At 42.2% G+C, this 19,494-nt stretch overlaps 1 long non-coding RNA gene and 1 pseudogene across 1 annotated transcript; one reads left to right on the forward strand and one right to left on the reverse strand.

Moving 5' to 3' along the window:
* The first annotated feature begins 2,095 nt into the window (after positions 1–2,095).
* LOC106608830 (uncharacterized) lies at positions 2,096–13,440 on the forward strand. The gene is made up of 3 exons (XR_001329592.2): positions 2,096–2,383; positions 10,716–10,818; positions 11,400–13,440. It is a non-coding gene; the product is annotated as an uncharacterized lncRNA (long non-coding RNA).
* Positions 13,441–14,561: 1,121 nt separating this feature from the next.
* On the reverse strand, positions 14,562–18,411 carry LOC106608831 (N6-adenosine-methyltransferase subunit METTL3-like; annotated as a pseudogene).
* Between the last annotated feature and the right edge of the window lie 1,083 nt (positions 18,412–19,494).

A 19,494-nucleotide genomic window follows, 5' to 3' on the forward strand; every position in this document is an offset into this window, starting at 1 on the left:
AGCCTTTTTACCCCCATTCTACGGTCAGCAAAGTCTGACATGCGTAGTTGAGCTAATGATTGACTGGGAGCTTATACTACCTGCAGACAATGGCCCGCTGCAGGCCGGCCTTCACCCATATTCAGAGAGAAAGAGGGAGGGGGGAGAGAGAGAGAGAGAGAGAGAGAGAGAGAGAGAGAGAGAGAGAGAGAGAGAGAGAGAGAGAGAGAGAGAGAGAGAGAGAGAGAGAGAGAGAGATGAGCAATGCCTAGGGTGTATACTACCTGAGGATACTACCTGTTGCTTCGGGTTACTGTTGGTCACTCCGAATTATAATCAGTTTCCCCCTGTCGTTTGTCCAAGTAACTTTCCACCAGTCCTTTGGCCATGTCTTCACACAGCGATACAGAAGCCCTGGCTGGATAAACCATGAGCCTGAATAAGGTTTGCATGCAAAGACCTAATAAAAAAACAATAAAATACAAATTTGAACAGGTCACACATAGCAGAACCAAGATCATTGTAATGCATCATTATACCAGAGATGATGTGATGCCATTCTTGTAGTCCTTTTTTTTGCAGTCAAATGACTAGTGGCCTCATGGGTGGAACGTTATCCTTTTTTTCTCACAACTTCATCATTTATAATTATTTATTTATAAACGTGTAGTTTTATTTTTTTACAGCCACAAATCTTGTGTTTCTATGTCAAACAGTTTTGCTATATTTCAGTCTTCTGTGATGTATATAAATTGTAATATTGGGAGGCAAACTCAAAATGGAATACATTTCAACTCTATATCTGACGTGGTACAGGTGTCTTCTTTCGTTTAAGCCCATAACCAGGTGTTTACTTTGGTTTCAAAGTAGATTTGTTTAAGACTACCAAGAAACACTCTGTGGCCCTGATTTTGCCCACTGCAGTAAAATGATATTATTAAGGTGTGTTTGGTTGAGAGTGAGACCTTTTGGAAGATTAGTGACATCGAGTCATCACATGCATGTATTAAATGTTATGAGCCGTTTAAGTCACTGTTTAGCTGTGTTAGGGCCACGGTGACGATACACACCCTCCTCCATTCCTCCTCTCCTCCGTTCCCTCCTCTCCTCCGTTCCCTCCTCTCCTCTGTTCCCTCTCTCCTCCACTCACGTGTTCCAGAAGATGGGGTGTGTTTATACAACTTGTGTAGTTAACTTAGCTTTTGTTTTGATTTGATGCAGAGATGGATTCCAAGTTTGTTTCCAAGTAAACACCCTCACGTCATGTCACGACAGCACGCCACGACTCCATAGGTACCGGCCCGGCTGGCTGGTGTATACAGACCATAGAATTCCTGGAAAGAAGGAGGAGAGCAAACTCAACCAACTTGTCCGTGCTTACCGGGACAGTTGTGAATCAGCTGAAAGGAAATGACTTGGTCCGATGAGTGGGTACAGATATAGGATCTTAATCTGATCACCCTGCTGCAGGAAAACATTCATGCAATGCAGGAAATGTTCAACTTATAGTGTATTTTAAGGTTTAAAAAGGCTTCTGAAGTTTGTAATTTCCACTTTGAAGTTTGACTTGATTTTCTCTTACGATTCACATCTCCGGTTGCTGCAGGATTATTTTCCTGCTGTAGCAAACTGACTAAAATTAAGATCCTACATCTGTTTAGGCCAGGGGGTATAGGGGTATGTTAATGCAGGCACATACACGTACACAATCTCTCTGACGTTTGTCAAAAATCTTATTCGTCATGGAAAGAAGGAGAGAGAGAGAGAGATAGAGACCTTGTAGTTTGTGATCTCTCTTTCTCGCTTTCTCTCATGCTATATACTCTTCTATTTTGATCCCATGTTCATTCATTCATCCCTCCAGTCGTTTATTGACAGATCACCGATTCACTCCTCTAGTGCGTTATAATCTTCTCAGCTTTATTTGTTAATTGTGTCAAATCCAAATGAATTATATCCACCCTCTAATCCGTAATTATCCAGTAGGTCTACTGACCGAAACACTGCTGCTGATTTGTCTGTGTGTGACTAAACTGTGACTTGTTATAGACTGTTGAAGACCACATTGAGAAAAGGAGGGAGGTAGTGAGGGAGGCGTGTCTCGGGCCACAGGGATGAGCTATTTAAAGTTCAGGCTCTCCATGCGCTCCACAACCCTTTCCATGTTGCCATCTAGTGCAGTGCAAGAATCCACCTAGCAATCGGTATAAAACGCCCGCCTCGCGCCGGGTCTTGTGGAGGTCGCATTTAGTTCGCAGAACTGACATCAGGAAGTGGAACAAGCAAAGTTGTAAATGGTGAAATCACCATTGAATTGGTACCAAACATTTGATTCGGCTGTGTAGGTATCCTACTTGAAAATTGCACATTTTTCTTCAAGATCTGCAAAGTTGCAACTGATCAGGTAGGTTATTGTGCTTATTTTAAGGTTCAACTTTGCATTTTTAAATGACAGACTTTCATACTTTTATCATAAGCTACAATTTCAATAAACAAGAACAGTATTGTTATTTCACTGCAGTACACGTATGAGGAGACTATTAATGAATTTAAAGCAGAATAGAGGGTTGGACACAACACATACAGACAAATAGTAGCTTAAACGTTGTGGAAAAGTGTAACTTGCCTCGGAGATAGAGAGGGAGGGGGGCTGTGTGGCTGTTTACTTGGCTGTAGGAGGTGTGTCTGGGTGGGAGGGTCCCATGAGAGTTGTAGGCTTGCTGTACAGTGCGCCTGTACTAAGCATTTTGGTACACCGGAATTACGTTCATTTCCAATGAAACTCTGCGTTTGCCTTGCAGCATTGCGTTGCAGAGGCAGTTGCAGTGCGTTTGGTGTGGCGCGTACATTGGATGTTATGAACGTATGCGTCAAACTGTATGCGTAGACGGCTTGACAGAAACAGTAGCAGAAGGTGAATGTTGAACTTTTGTTGCACACACATCCAGACGATGCTGCGTACTATTTTGCGCAATGATGCTGTCGGTGTGTTCAACGCGTAACGACTAGAATACGCAAGCCTCATATTGTTGTTCAGTGTTCACTTCGATATTGGGCCTTCATTTGGCTTTTATGATTTAGACCTGGGCCCAGTATTCAAGCGTCTCAGAGTAAGAGTGCTGATCTAGGATCAGGCCACCCCCTGTCCATTCGCTATAATCTAAAAGGCTAAACTGACCCTGGATCGGCACTCCTACTCTGAGATACATGGAGCCTGCATGGATATGAGAAAATGCTATCTTAGTTCAAACGAATCCTTCCTACTCAACTCCAGATGATTCCAAACAACTTATATTATGCAAGACACTTTATTTAGACAGAAAAGGATGTATTAATTAATAGACTTCCTGTCATAGTGTTAGCACACCCTCTTCCACGAAAATGTAAAAACACTCCTTTATTTATTATTTACATCCACAACTCCTCTTTCAGACAAACAGTTTGTACAGAAACAAGTTATGTTACTGCCAGACCTGGGTTCAAATACTATTTCAAATTTCTCAATTACTTTCAAAGTAAGTATTCAGATAGTTTTATTTGAAAATACAAGTAGTTGAATATTGTATTTGGAAATACAGATGGAAAGTATTGGCATGTATTTGAAAATAATCAAATACAGGGATTAAAATACACTCCCATGCATTTAACCTGGGTATTTTAAAATATTAGAGAGAACCAGGGGGGAGAGAGAGAGCGGTGATGCACTGATTAATTGAAAGCTTGAATTAGCCCATATTGCTCTGTTGTTCTGTCACTTTATTCAACCTGTTGGGGGCCCTCTCTCTATGGCATGCAAATATTGGGGCCCCTCTTCTGGAACCATGGCCTACCGTTATTCAACATTGGAAAATGGCCAGAGGGAAATTATGCAAAAAGATCTGACACAACTGTAAGAATAGTCGTATTTGAGTATTACTTCCCATTTCTATAGCTGTTTTGGAGATGGGTAAGGGTTCTAATGTTAGTGGGCAGACTGGGCACCAATAGGCCTATATGTGCGTCATAGTGCCAAGGGAGCTGGGGCTCTGCTTCTTTCAGGGGCATAGAGAGAAATAGTAATGGCGTCTTTTTGTAGGTACTAACTCTGCCATGATTTGTTGGGCAAAGTCTATGGGAAAATGAATGGAGTTTTGGAGGGTTTTTGGAAAACACTGAAAATAGCGTCTGTGGTAAACACAGGCTTATGAAATCTTATACGTTTTGTTCTATGATATCATCTTCATCAGCTAACGTCATTTTTTTTTTGAGTTTTGAAGCATTTATGTCATTTAAAAAGGCACATAAAGCCTTTTATAATTCATAAAGGTCATGTTAACTGACTGATATTATCTCATAGAACAAAACGTATATATGATCACCTAAGCCTGTGTTAAGACCTTTTTTCGCCGTTTATTCCAAAACCCTATTCTATCCCCATTAATTTTCCTCATAGGAATGGCTGAACAAACCAAACGGAACTCATTCCCATTTTTTAGGACTACAAGCTGGCGAGCTCTATTACAGACCCAGGCTCACTGCCACAAGTTCTCTAAGGCTGTGTCCCAAATAGCACCTTCTTCCCTACATAGTACACTACTTTTGACCTGAGCCCTATGGGCCCTGGTCAAAAGTAGCGCACTATATAGGGAATAGGCTGCCATTTGGGGCAGACGGTAAGTCTCCCAAGGGGCTGAAGACTTGGAATGGACATAGGAAAGGTTGAAAAACAGAAAATCAGATTTCTGTAGAGTTTGCTCATATACTCTGACTTCCCGGGTTATGTTTCATGCTGCAAACCATTTTACATTCCAGGTAGGAACACACACGAACAATGTATGTTTTAGGTTGTTTACAGTGTATAGTTCTGTATGTAACCTGTCATATGTATACATAGGCATATGTATATAAGCATTTAACATATAAGCATTTCACTGCAGCTGCTATAACATCTGCTAAAGTGTGTACGTGACCAATAAACTTTGATTTGATAAATCCACACACACACACACACACACACACACACACACACACACACACACACACACACACACACACACACACACACACACACACACACACACCATGACAAATAATAGGGCGATAAGACAACCTATGAGTATTTTATCAATATTGAGCAATCCGTAACTGCCAGAATAAGTCATTAACCAGGAAGTGTGTATTTGTAAAACCACATCGTTCAGAGCTGCACGTCCTTCACGTCACCACTGTGCTCTGCCATGGCAGGATCCTGCACAGAAAACAGGCACAGAAAACAGGCCCAAAGCCCAATTCCAGCCTTCCCCCTCTCTCTGTTGTTTAGGTGGGCACTGTTCTACTTTCTCCCACCCTCTCAGGCTCTCTCCTTCTCCAATCCCCTCTCCGTCACTCTCTTCCCCCTCTCTTTTTCTCCCTTTCTCTCAAACCTTTTCTCTCTCTCTCTCTCTCTCTCTCTCTCTCTTCCACTGGACTGGTTTTGCTGTTCTGCTCTAAGCTCTATGACTGTTGTTCTTTGCCAAAGACTCGCTGTACTAGATGCTGTAATGACCGGGGCCCAAAATTCCTCACCACTGACCGTCTATTTTGTGTGCGTGACCCAGATCGAGAAAAGGACTGTGTTTGAGTGGGTCATTAATACATAACAAATGTATTATCTCTGTGCAACTTTAGGACCATGAAGTAGAGGGGAGATTCAGCAACACTTGTAGAACAAATGGAATGAAATAAAAAAAAAGCGTATTTATTGCAAAGAGTAGAAACAACGCGTTTAGGCTTTTTGGCCTTCTTCAGGGTTTTTACAGAAATAAGAAGGAATTAGGCTTTGGGCCATGGAAAGGTCTGGAAAAGAAATCTGACCAATGTGTGCTCCACATTACAAGGCTGATTTGTTTTCTTTCCTGCCCACCCCGCTCTCTTTCCATCACTCTCCTATGTACAAGACACTATTACGTCATACAATAAAAAACAAGGGTATGTTTTATAGTCAATGTCCTAACCCAACTCAGTGCTATCACAAACTCAACCATTTCCTTATTTCCCTCTCAGGAATTCCAAATTGGCTCAATTGATCAGTCTGTCTATCTGACCAACTTCCTACAGCTTGGCCGAGCAACATTTAACTTAGTATAACGGGTTCATTGTGTCTGTATATGGATAAGAGCCATACCAGAGAACGAGAGAGAGAGGGGTTGGGGAAAGGGTAGAAAGGGAGAGAGGGTGAGAGAGAGAGAGAGAGAGAGAGAGAGAGAGAGAGAGAGAGAGAGAGAAAAGAGAGAGTTGTTTTTTAAAGCTATTTTCACCAATCGTGCCTAACTCTCGGCAGAGTGGAATACTGATATGAGTCCCCCCCTTGGCCTGACCCATAGGAGTCAAAGGTGCTCAGAGACTGTGTGAGAGAGCTGTCACGTCTTTATGAAATTAGCTCGTCCCTGTGAGTGCAGGGACAGCTGTTACAGCCAGAAAAACACACCCACACCAGAGGGTTTTTGCTACAGATTGCATGTCTGCACTTGCAGCAGAGTCCAGTGAAAGGCTTCTGTTATGTGTGGTCATGGGTTTGCAAGGAAAGCCTCAATTTGTTGGCAACACCGCCACCCTCCCCTGACGTTACCACACAGCAGGAGCTAAAAGGAGATCTGTGATGATGGAAGACAATGAGAGGTTTTAAAATAGAAAGCAATATGATTGTTTCAATAGAGAGTCATTCAATTTCTCTGTTCTATTCCGGTGCCTTCAAACATGAGGTCAGTGGAACAAGGTAACTGGCAGTATCAAAGTGTCAGTCAAATAGGGGACATACTTTCAGATATACCGAATTAATAGAAAGCTATACTGGCAACACTGAAAACTAAGACTGCTCAAAGGTTTTTACCAGAGAGTTCTTCAGACTCAATTTAGTACCACCTTTTGACTCTATTTCAATTGTAATGAATTAGTTCATTTCTGAGGACAAAGGGACCCCATAAATGTTGTGTTGTTGCCCGCTACAGACGGCTATATCAATCTGCTAATACAGGACTAGTAACGGCCCAATGCACTACATTTGAATCTTCCACATTAGCGTTCACGCTGCGTATGTCGTCTCAATCGGAAAATCACCTTTACATTTATATTGCGCCATCTGTAACACTTAACCCAGGCTGGGAAAACATGCAAAATGACTCTTCTTGCCAATCAGTGACCTCAATGAGAAGCAAAGTTGTCTGGGTGCGTGCTCGTGTATGTGTGTGACTTCAATGAGAGGAAAAGTAGGGTGGGTAGTGTGCACCAAGCCAACAAAGCCTGTCTCTACATGTTAACGCTTTGGGAAGAATAACATACTATACTGAAAAAATATATAAACGCAACATGCAACAATTTCAAAGATTTTACTGAGTTACAGTTCATATAAGGAAATGAATCAATTTAAATCAATTCATTAGGCCCTAATCTATTGATTTCACATGACTGAGCAGGGGCGCAGCCTTGAGTGGGCCTGGGAGGACATAGACCTAGATACTTGGGAGCCAGGCCCAGCCAATCAGAATGAGTTTTTCTCCAACAAAAAAAACTTTATTACAGACAGAAATACTCCTCAGTTTCATCAGTGTTCCGGGTGGCTTGGTCTCAAACGATCCCGCAGGTGAAGAAGCCGGATGTGGAAGTTCTGGGTTGGCATGGTTACACGTGGTCTGCGGTTGTGATGCCGGTTGGACGTACTGCTAAATTCACTAAAACGACGTTGGAGGCGGCTTATGGTAGAGAAAGGAACATTCTATTCTCTGGCAACAGCTCTGGTGGACATTCCTGCAGTTAGCATGCCAATTACATGCTCCCTCAAAACTTGAGACATTGTGTTGTGTGACAATACTGCACATTTTAGAGTGGCCTTTTGTCCTCAGCACAAGGTGCACCTGTGTAATGTGCATGCTGTTTAATCAACTTGTTGATATGCCACACCTGTCAGGTGGATGGATTATCTTGGCAAAGGAGAAATGCTCACTAACAGGGATGTAAACAAATTTGTGCACAAAATTTGAGAGAAATAAGCTTTTCGTGCGTATGGAACATTTCTGGGATCTTTTATTTCATCTCATGAATCATGGAAACCAACACTTTACATGTTGCGTTTATATTTTAGTTTAGTTTAGATGGTGTGGAAAAGGACTGAGTAAGACATATAGACTGCCATGGGCATAGCTGTAATGGATCCATACAGTCAAAGTATTCAGTTAGCCTGCATACATTTATTAATGTATACATTTACAATGCAAATACATGTATTACATGTCAAAATCCATTTGAGAGTCCTACTGACTACCTAGCTAAATGCCGAGAGCATTAGTATGTAAATTAATTCAGGGCTATATGACATGACTTGATTGACACCTACAAGTAACAGACTTGACATGACTTGGGTAACACCACAGAACAGTATATCTCTCTGTAGGCACACAATCTCTCTAATCACCTACAATACTATATGGCATGATTTGCCTGGCCTCTCTTATCCTGTCTGTGTTGTATGTGTCATGTGACCTCTGCGTAATTCCATCCAAGGCTTTAATTAGCCCTTTTAGCCATCTGCTATAGCCCATTGACGTCCAACTGCTGGATTATCAAAGGAGGTGTGTGTGTACAGACAGTTGAAGTCGGAAGTTTACATACAGTTAGGTTGGAGTCATTGAAACTCGTTTTTCAATCACTCCACAAATTTCTTGTTAACAAACTATAGTTTCGGCAAGTCGGTGAGGACATCTACTTTGTGCATGACACAAGTCATTTTTCCAACAATTGTTTACAGACAGATTATTTAACTTATAACTCGCTGTATCACAATTCCAGAAGGTCAGAAGTTTACATACACTAAATTGACTGTGCCTTTAAACAGCTTGGAAAATTTTAGAAAATGATGTCATGGCTTTAGAAGCTTCTGATAGGCTAATTGCCATCATTTGAATCAATTGGAGGTGTACCTGTGGATGTATTTCAAGGCCTACCTTCAAACTCAGTGCCTCTTTGCTTGACATCATGGGAAAATGACCTCAGAAAGACCTCAGAAAATATGTGTAGACCTCCACAGGTCTGGTTCATCCTTGGGAGCAATTTCCAAAATGCCTGAAGGTACTACGTTCATGTGTACAAACAACAGTATGCAAGTATAAACACCATGGGACCATGCAGCCGTCATACCGCTCAGAAAGGAGACGCGTTCTGTTTCCTAGAGATGAACGTACTTTGGTGCGAAAAGTGCAAATCAATCCCAGAACAGCAGCAAAGGACCTTGTGAAGATGCTGGAGGAAACAGGTACAAAAGTATCTATATCCACAGTAAAATGAGTCCTATATCGACATAGCCTGAAAGGCCGCTCAGCAAGGAAGAAGCCACTGCTCAAAAACCGGCATAAAAAAGCCAGACTACGGTTTGCAACTGCACATGGGGACAAAGATTGTACTTTTTGGAGAAATGTCCTCTGGTCTGATGAAACAAAAATAGAACTGTTTGGCCATAATGACCATCGTTATGTTTGGAGGAAAAAAGGGGAGGCTTGCAAGCCAAAGAACACCATCCCAACCGTCAAGCACGGGGGTGGCAGCATCATGTTGTGGGGGTGCTTTGCTGCAGGAGGGACTGGTGCACTTCACAGAATAGATGGCATCATGAGGAAGGAAAATTATGTGGATATATTGAAGCAACATCTTAAGACATCAGTTAGGAACTTAAAGCTCGGTCGCAAATGGGTCTTCCAAATGGACAATGACCCCAAGCATACTTCCAAAGTTGTGGCAAAATGGCTAAAGGACAACAAAGTCAAGGTATTGGAGTTGCCATCAGAAAGCCCTGACCTCAATCCTATAGAAGATTTGTGGGCAGAACTGAAAAAGCGTGTGCGAGCAAGGAGGCCTACAAACTTGACTCAGTTACACCACTTCTGTCAGGAGGAATCGGCCAAAATTCACCCAACTTGTTGTGGGAAGCTTGTGGAAGGCTACCTGAAACATTTGACCAAAGTTAAACAATTTAAAGGCAATGCTACCAAATGCTAATTGAGTGCATGTAAACTTCTGACCCACTGGGAATGTGATGAAAGAAATAAAAGCTAAAATAAATATTTCTCTCTATTATTCTGACATTTCACATTCTTAAAATAAAGTGGTGATCCTAACTGACTTAAGACAGGGAATTTTTACTAGGATTAAATGTCAGGAATTGTAAAAAAACAGAGTTTAAATGTATTTGGCTAAGGTGTATGTAAACTTCTGACTTCAGCTGTATGTGTGTGTGTGTGTTTTTGTGTGAGTGCTCGTCTATTGTTGACAAGAGACAAGACAGTCATCGTGGTGCCATCATGTCATTGAATATTTTTTTGTCCACTCATAGTGACATTACTGGACTAATTCCATTATTAATTCCACTGGATTAGTGTACTAGACCGGACTAATACCATTATGGCAACCATGTGAGTGATGAGAAAAAGACACATCGTCTCAGTAATGTCTGGTTAATAAAGGTTAATCGATAGCAGATGGCCGTGTTTTTTTGTTGATGACAATTGTTTGCTGTTATCAAGGCCAGGCTAATAAGTTGGCTGAGTGTTATTTGTGGTTTGTGGGTTGATATGTTATCTGGTGATTTGAAATGAGTAGTTGATTCTAAGAAGTAATTCCAAACAAACAAATGTCTAGGCAATTAAGACAAAGCTGATGTGTAAAAGCTGTGCAACTACAAGATAGCAAGTAAAAAAAATAGTCAAATATTTATTTCATTCTCTTTTTCTCAGAGCTCCTCAGCTCCAGGCATGGGTGTGAAGGTACTCAAGTGCTTCTCCTGGTACAGACGCTGTAAGGAACGATGCAAGGCTAAACAGTGCCCCCCACCTGCAGGTGAGAGAACTACAGGCTTCCACTCCCATTACGTAGTACTTTATACATATAACAGTTATCCATTCCATTACATACGCTATTACATACATTATGTCAGAATAACTTCCCAAGGCCGCAATCATGATTATCAAACACATACCGTATATTGGAATACAGGTTGAAACAAGCGATCTGATATAACCAGGAATGTCAGAGTTAGGTCGCGTTAAAGAAATGCTTGGGGCTCTGCTAATAGTATTCCATAATGTCAACCTCCCAGTATTATAACTGTCAATCAATCATTTGTTCATTAATTCCACCCACAACCTCATAATGGATATCCTCCTCTATTAGATGTTGATATTATTAGAATGTCAAATAAGTGGATGTCATGTTATATTTGCATTACATTCAAGATGCCTGAGGGATCATTCATGCCATTATCTATGTTAAATAGCATTATCAAATCATGCCATACAGTGTAGACATGTAGAGACATGCCAAAGAAAAGATTCTAAAACGTTGTGTGCTAGCGGTTCAATAAATCCGCTGTCTTCTCTCTTCGTCCCCTCATCGTACGCCACCTCGCTCCGTCCCCCCAGTCCCCAGAGAGGAGATGAAGCCTCGCCTGTCGTCTACGGTGTCGTGTGGTAGCCAGGGCGAGGGCGGTAGCAGCCTGAGCAGATCCCAGATCTACTTCTCCACCAAGGCTCGCCTCTCCTTCAGACACCAGATGGACAGCAACTTCAACGCAGTGGACGCAACCTGCTGAGTAAGAGCAGCCTCGACAGCCCGGGTAGTGTTCATTAGGCATTAAATGGAAGAATATAGACTGAATCAGGGACGGACTACCTGGGCTTGTCCAATCATCATCATCACCACCCCGAAAATGAACTCTCACCCCTCCACTATGGCAGTCATTATTCTAGCTCAACAGAACGGGGAATGGGGCAGAAGTTGAATGTAAAGGACTGAGACTTCACCTCTCCCTTCAGAGGTGACTGTGAAAGGAGGAATGTATCACAGCAGATTGAGATCTTCACTACATAGAAAGACTGAATGCACTGCTAATGTAGCTAGTGGAGGTGGAGAAATGTTTACAACATTATCATACTAAAAGTGCATTATTTTCCTTTTATTTTTGGAGATGGGCATGTTCTGCCCAGCCTTTTTATTTCTACTTTCCTGTTTTCCAATGTGTGTGTTGGGGTGTAATTTACTGGGTTGGTTTGGTCTAGGGCCAGGTAAAAGACCACAACCTGCAAAACAATAGTGTCTTTAAAATACTAGTTGGTGAATATGATTTGTATTTGTATGTATTAGGGATCCCCATTAGCTGCTACCAAGGCAGCAGCTACTCTTCCTGGAGTCCAAACACATTTAAGGCACTTACATCACACATAAAAGATAAAACAGTACATCATATAACATTATTACACCAGTACATATCTACAATACAAAATGTATAATAGCGCAATACAACAATATTACAATGTACGTGTGTGGAGTGCGTGTGCTAGCGTGTGCGTGCGTAAGAATGTAAGCACTCCTAACTTTAAATACAGGCTTTTTGAAAATATCCTGACAGTGTCCTCACTTGCTGAGAAAAACATGGTAACTAGATTTGATCGGATTAGCTGATAAAGCTAGTAATGAGTTTCAGAGTTTGTGCCTTTTTAACTTAATTTAAACATTTCCAAAGCTCTGACGAAGGCCGATACGTAAAGCTTAATAAAGAGCAGTGTGTAGGTTTCTTCTTTTTTCCCTCATCTTATTCAGCTGTTACAATGCACCTGCATCAAAGATGGCTCAGATGTGCGAGTGCCTTTTGAAACATTTCCAAAGTGAAATTAATTTTGGTGCCGGCTCTCTTCTAGTACTGCTCTGCCTAACTGACTGCGTCTACACTTTATTTGGCAGTATCGCCCTCTCTCTTACATGCAGCATTTACCTTTACTGACTTCTAATGGCATCTTCTGGGGAACGTCAATGAAGCGACCAGAAAGTCAGATGCTTCACATACTAGTTTAAGGACAATAAAGCCATTTTTTCCCCCACTTCTAATTCTGTTATGTTTGTACATTTACGTCATTTAGCAGACGCTCTTATCCAGAGCGACTTACAAATTGGTGCATTCACCTTATGATATCCAGTGGAACAGCCACTTTACAATAGTACATCTATATATTTTTTTTGGGGGGGGGGAGTTAGAAGGATTACTTTATCCTATCCCAGGTATTCCTTAAAGAGGTGGGGTTTCAGGTGTCTCCGGAAGGTGGTGATTGACTCCGCTGTCCTGGTGTCGTGAGGGAGCTTGTTCCACCATTGGGGTGCCAGAGCAGCGAACAGTTTTGACTGTTTGTAGAAATCTAAGTTCTAGATACAAATTGAGAAATAGTTGTATGAGTAATGAGGCAATAGCATCTCACCGGCACTACTTCTGGGGATTTGGTGAGAATATACAGGGCCTTAAAGTATTCACACTCCTTGACTTTTTCCACATTTTGTTGTTACAGCCTGATTTGAAAATGGATTAAATGTAGATTTGGTGTCACTTGTTTAGACACAATACGCCATAATGTCAAAGTGGATTTATGTTGAGACATTTCTACAAATTAATAAAAAATGAAAAGCTGAACCGTCTTGAGTTGTCTTCAAAGCATTTCAAATAACTTCAGGAATACAAACAAGTAAAACTTATTGCACACAGTAAGTCCAACTTTTATGACTACCTCATCACTGTACCCCACACAGAGATAATTGTAAGGTCCCGCAGTCGAGCTGTGAATTTCAACCACAAAGACATGGGAGGTTTTCCAATACCTCGCAAAGGGCACCTATTGGTAAATGGCGAAAAAAAAAATGAGGAAGTTATTAATAACAATTTGGATGGTGTATCAATACACCCAGTCACCAACTCAGTTGACAGAGAGGAAGGAAACTGCTCAGGGATTTCACCATGAGGACAATGGTGATTTTTAAACCAGTTGGAGTTAAATGGCTGTGATAGAAAACTGAGGATGGATCAACAACATTGTAGTTACTCCACAATACATTTAAGTCATGCCATAGACTTTCAAGCCGATTTAAGTCAAAACTGTAACTAGGCCACTCGGGAACATTCAATGTCGTCTTCGTAAGTATCTCCAGCGTATATTTAGCCTTGCGTTTTAGGTTATTGTCCTGCTGAAAGGCGGATTTGTCTCCCAGTATCTGTTGGAAAGCAAACTGAATCAGGAAAACCTTACAAATATTATACGATCCAGGTTTCAAAGCTCTTAGAGATTTACCCAGAAAAAGACTCACAGCTGTTATCGCTGCCAAAGATGAGTATTCAACCCCCTAAGTCAATTCATCTTAGACTCATCTATATCAGAACATTTTATTTTCCATTAATAAAAAACATTTTGTTTAAATTTTATTCCACTTTGACAGAGTATTTTGCAGACTGATTAAATTGTCATTTTTGTCAACAATTGCAATCCCACTTTGTAACACAACAAAATGTGGAAAAAGTCAAGGGGTGAGAATACTTTCTGAAAGCACTGTATGCAATCCCCAATAACCGTGACAAAAACATTGATGCCCAATGTTCAACCATTTAATTGGAAATCAAAGATCCCAACATCTTACTTTATTCTTGTTGTAATGGGAATGGCCAAAATATACTAACAAAGTAATACAAAAAAATTGTATACTAAAATGTTTTTTGGTGGACTCATTTTGCTTTATATTGTGAAATGTGCAAATATCTAATGCAGAGATTTTTCTTTCAACCTTATTTATTACAAAATATCGTAATTGGTACAAAAAGACGAACAAACTGAAGACAGTCCATTAGACGGACGACTCTCTACATGTTGTTTGGTTTGCAAATGACTCCGTCTGGGTGGCACTTCTTGAAGCGAGCCACAACGTCAGGGTCCAAGAGGTGATCAGGGTCCAAGAGGTGATCAGGGTCCAAGAGGTGATCAAGGTCCAAGAGGTATCTTAGGTGCATGCCCTCCAATTGATTAGCAAGAGTTACCCTGAGAGAGAGAGAGTGAGTGAAAAAAAAAAGAGGCTTAGAAAAATAGCCACATACAGATACCTAATACAAAAAAATACAGAGACGTGTACCAGTTGGGTTGGACATTGAGGTCTGCCAAAGAGCTCAATCTTTTTGGTACCAGGTGAAAGTCTCTCAATCATCCCACAGATCTCATTTGGCTTGTGGCTGATGGAATGCACCTAAGATAGGAGAAAGAAAGAGGTAGAGACAAAGAGAGGCAGATATAGGAGAGGATTGAGTTACAACATCCAGTGCTCTCTTGGGATGGGAATGTAACATCAAATGGATTCATTGTGTTTGACCCCTGACCTCAGCCACAATGACATCACAGTCCAGCCCTCTGTTGAATCCCTGGTGGCTTTCCTTCGCACATCAATACACTTGTACACACACACACACACACACACACTATAATGACAGTAAATACACACAACTGACTGCACCATACTGCCCAGAGCGGAGCCCAGACTCAGATAAGAGGTATGATGCCACACAACATATCACAATACATACCAAAATAACAAAATCTCTGTAACTGGTTGGTCTTCAACCAAATTATCTCATCAACACGCTCATAGCTACGAGCATGATTAGCATGTACTGCTCTCCTGGCAGCTGATTAGTCGATAATAACACACTATTCCACTCATATCTGATTGGTGGAGGTACCTGCCTGTCACCCAGAGGAAAAGGAAACTGTCGTCCTGGAGGAAGGGGGTGTGGAGCTTCCTCTTCTCGTTGTCCGTCAGAGATTCATAGGGCAGCCCCATGTGGATGTCCCAGGGAGGGTCGGTCATCACCACAGATAACTTTTCCAGGCAGTATCAGACTGCCTAAGAACAACATCTGACTACTTTTGGACGTAGCTGACATAACTATGTAGACAGACATTTTCCTAATGTCTCCCTTTGGGGATTCTGAAAGTATATGAATTTAGAAAATCCAAACTTGTAGAGACGTGTACCAAAATAAAAGTGATTGAATGGAGAGAGCGCCAATGAGAAGGGAGAGAGCTCTTAGAGATTCGACCAGCACAACAATCCTTTTGTGGAGGGGATGATTAAATGAAGTATAGAATGAAAGATGAAGTCCGAAAATTGGGATTTCTTGATTAAATCAAGAACAATACATCTTTGGGAGAGTATTTCTAAGACTGTGTAGCTGCACTGGCCGGAAATGATGCTCGGTGCAAGCCTGGGGTGTGAATCCGGACCGCATACACTCCTTTTTGGTCCCGTGGCCACAGAACTCCTGGACCTGAGCACGACCGGAACTTCTCAACAATGGACTGTTCTTTAGCTGTGCTGGTGATCAGCAGCTCCAGGATCACTCTGATCATCTATCACACACACACACACACACACACACTTGGGTTTTGATTTCGCCATTGACTGTGTGTGTCCCAACATTGGGCAGTATAATACAGTTTGTAATGTTATGGTTCAAACTACACCCAGGCTATCCCTACCTATTTCCCGTCCCTCTTCTGGGTTATACTGTACCTTCTTGCTCTGCTGCTTCTTGGTGGATTGCTGGTTCAGCAGGCTCTCAATCTCCATGTCCAGGTGAGGCGTCTGCCCTTTACTGGTCCTGCCCTGTTTATCTGCCCCGCCCATCTCTCGGCCAGCCTTCCAATCAGAGGGCCGACTAGCTGGAAGGAGGAAGCCGGTGCAAGTGTGATGGAGGAAGTGGGCAGGGGGGAGGGCGGGCTCTGAAGAGCAGCGGAGGAGCCTTCTGGACATTTATGGTGGGCTTGGTCCTCTGTTTTTCACTTGGGCCCCATTCTCTGAGCTAAGGCCCCAGTCCCCAATCATGGCCCAGAGTTGTGTGTGGTCCACAGAGATGACTAGAGCGGAGGAATTGGAGGTGCCCACAGACGGCTGGCTTACTTCAAAGAGCTCCTGGACAGAGAACTTGAGCAGCAGACTCTGGATGCAGCCATGGGTGATGGGCGCTTAAGACTGGAGGAGAAATATAAAAGACAGGGATAAGAGAGAGGAAGGCAAAGAAAGGGAAAGGATAGGAAATGGAATGTCAATGTGATGCAGTCAGTGATGGCAAAGTGGCTTATGAATGTCAGCAATTACTCTTATCCAGTCTTCATTCAAAATTAGCAACAGCATGTAACACATACATTGAGTGTACAAAACATTAGGAACACCTGCTTTCTCCATGGCAGATTGACCAGGTGAAAGCTATGATCCCTTATTGATGTCACTTGTTAAATCAGTGTAGATGAAGGAGAGCCAGGTTAAAGACGGATTTTTAAGCCTTGAGACATGGGTTGCTGAGTTGTTCACGCTCCACAGTTTCCTGTGTGTATCAAGAATGGTCCACCACCCAAAGGACATCCAGCCAACTTGACACAACTGTGGGAAGCATTAGAGTCAACATGGGCCAGCATCCCTGTGGAACACTTTCGACACCTTGTAGAGTTCATGCCCTGACAAATTGAGGGAGTTCTGAGTGCAAAAGGTGGGGTGCAACTCAATCCTAGGAAGGTGTTCCTAATGTTTTATAGACTCAGTGTACTTTCTATTGTTGTTCTGTACTTGTCTATGCAAATATAGTAGACCTTGGTCACAGGGATACGCACTCACACTGTTAAGCTCATCAGTGATGGTCAGATGAATCAGTGGGCAGTGAGAGGCTCAGGTCAGACAGATATCCCAGGAGTCTCTCCTCTACTTCAGCCTCTTCCTGGGGGGCTCTGGAGGGATGTTCACTCCATGCAGCAGCCTCTTCAGCACTGCTGCCTCCCACCTCTGAGAAAAGATAACCACCAAGTTGTAAATCACATTGGCAGTAACAACAGTGCTTGTGCAGACTAAGAGCTTTGTTCACTCACAATCACTAGTATCTGGACCATATAGCTATGGGTCCACAAACATTAACATTACTTTTTATTGTCCATCTTCCTTTCCACCTTTTGCCAGCTAGTTAACGTTAGCATAAACATACCTGCAGCTAGCCAGCAGATCCAACCCGCTGATTTACAGCTGCACTAGGGTCGGACAGGCTTCCTGTGTAGATTAAGACACAGTGGAGCTGGCGTGACATATAGCTTGGAAAATGTACCTCAATCCAGGGATTAGAAATTAGTTGTATTGGATAGCAGCCGGTTTACAGGCTCCTGGACAAATTCTGCTATTTTGTGTGTTTTCCAAAATGGCTGCTGTGGCTTCTGCTACCGAGCATGAGGACAAAAAGGAGTAATTCAATCTTCTCGGTGTAACAGTTGGGATAATGGGACAATTCGGAGGACATCCATCATCCCTGAATTGAGATATATTTTCTGAGCCGTATCTTACAAAGCTCTGGACGGTTTCCAATAGTTAGCACAGAGTCAAAATTGGCTAACTCATAAAACTTTATGAAATAATTTTTGTACTTTTTGGTCTTAATTTTGGCATACAGCTTGCAGTGTGGTTACGTTTAAAATAATATTTTAAGAGAAATTGTAGAAAAATGCGCAGTTTATGACTGCGCAACTGGTAACTAGTATTTGCATAAAGTTCAGTTTTGCCAACTTTTGTCCCGCCCTGTTTACGTCCCTCGCCCATGCTTGCGTCGCCCAATTGTCCCCCGCCCACTCTGCTTCCTTCCTTGAAAATGAATGGGCTTCTGTTGTTTCATCGCCCCTTGCCTAAACTTCAGACTGTTACCATAGTTACTCAATGGCTATATCCGTCAAATAAGTGGCTGTAAAAAAAGCCGCAATAGTCTCTACAAGGCAGAATGTTGAATAAAATTATAATTTACTTTACAGGTTGTACATGCTTTTGGTGGTAAGAAGTGTAAATAGGGTATCCGTAGGAAAGTGTTGATTGCCTGACTTTTGCGGCGCCGGTAGGTTCTCTAGCACTTTTTGTCAATATGTAAACAATAGCTGAATGTAACAATGTAGTCCACCAGGAGCACTTTCCTTGCAATCAACTGGAAGCATTTGTTGTTCGGTTAGGCTCGGCCATATTGTGCAAGTGTTTGTCAACAAAAACAAAACGATATAAAGTTACAGACCAGCATACTGATGGTCGGGTTGATAACACTACTCTGTGGATATTGTGTCTCACATTCATATCTGCAAAAGGACCAGACACACGGACAACTGGTAAAGTATCTGGCTTGTAGAGGTCGTGAGAAGAAACTTTCCGGATTTAATTTCTGCATGATGTAGAATTCGACGAACTTCAACGTAGGGTCTTCAGGCTGCATCGCCCCTAACGTCCTTCTGTAGATCTCTTGTGACATTGCGTTAAATTGCAGCATCACCTGGATGTGTGCAAACAAAGTTCAGCATTCACTTTCTGCCAAGCCGTCTACACATACAGTTTGATACATAAATTCAACGTATGCACCACACAGAACGCACTGCAACTGCCTCTGCAACGCAATGCTGAAAGCGTTACATTGGAAATGCAACCTGTACGGAGTTGTGTGGGGTCTTTCCGCCGCCTCTTCAGTCTCTCGCAGAGAATCCTGGTGCTTCCTGTGTGCCTGGATGTTGCACCATGTATGCGACATTTCGAGTCGGATCTTTCGCGAAAACTAAGCAAGCAATATCACTTGCGGGCATGACACACTAGCACAGGCTGCCGCGCGGTGAATCGCCGCTTCCCATTCATTTCAATGGAAAGAAAGATGTC

Source organism: Salmo salar, chromosome ssa07, assembly GCF_905237065.1.
Source record: "Salmo salar chromosome ssa07, Ssal_v3.1, whole genome shotgun sequence".
Classification (NCBI taxonomy): Eukaryota; Metazoa; Chordata; class Actinopteri; order Salmoniformes; family Salmonidae; genus Salmo; species Salmo salar.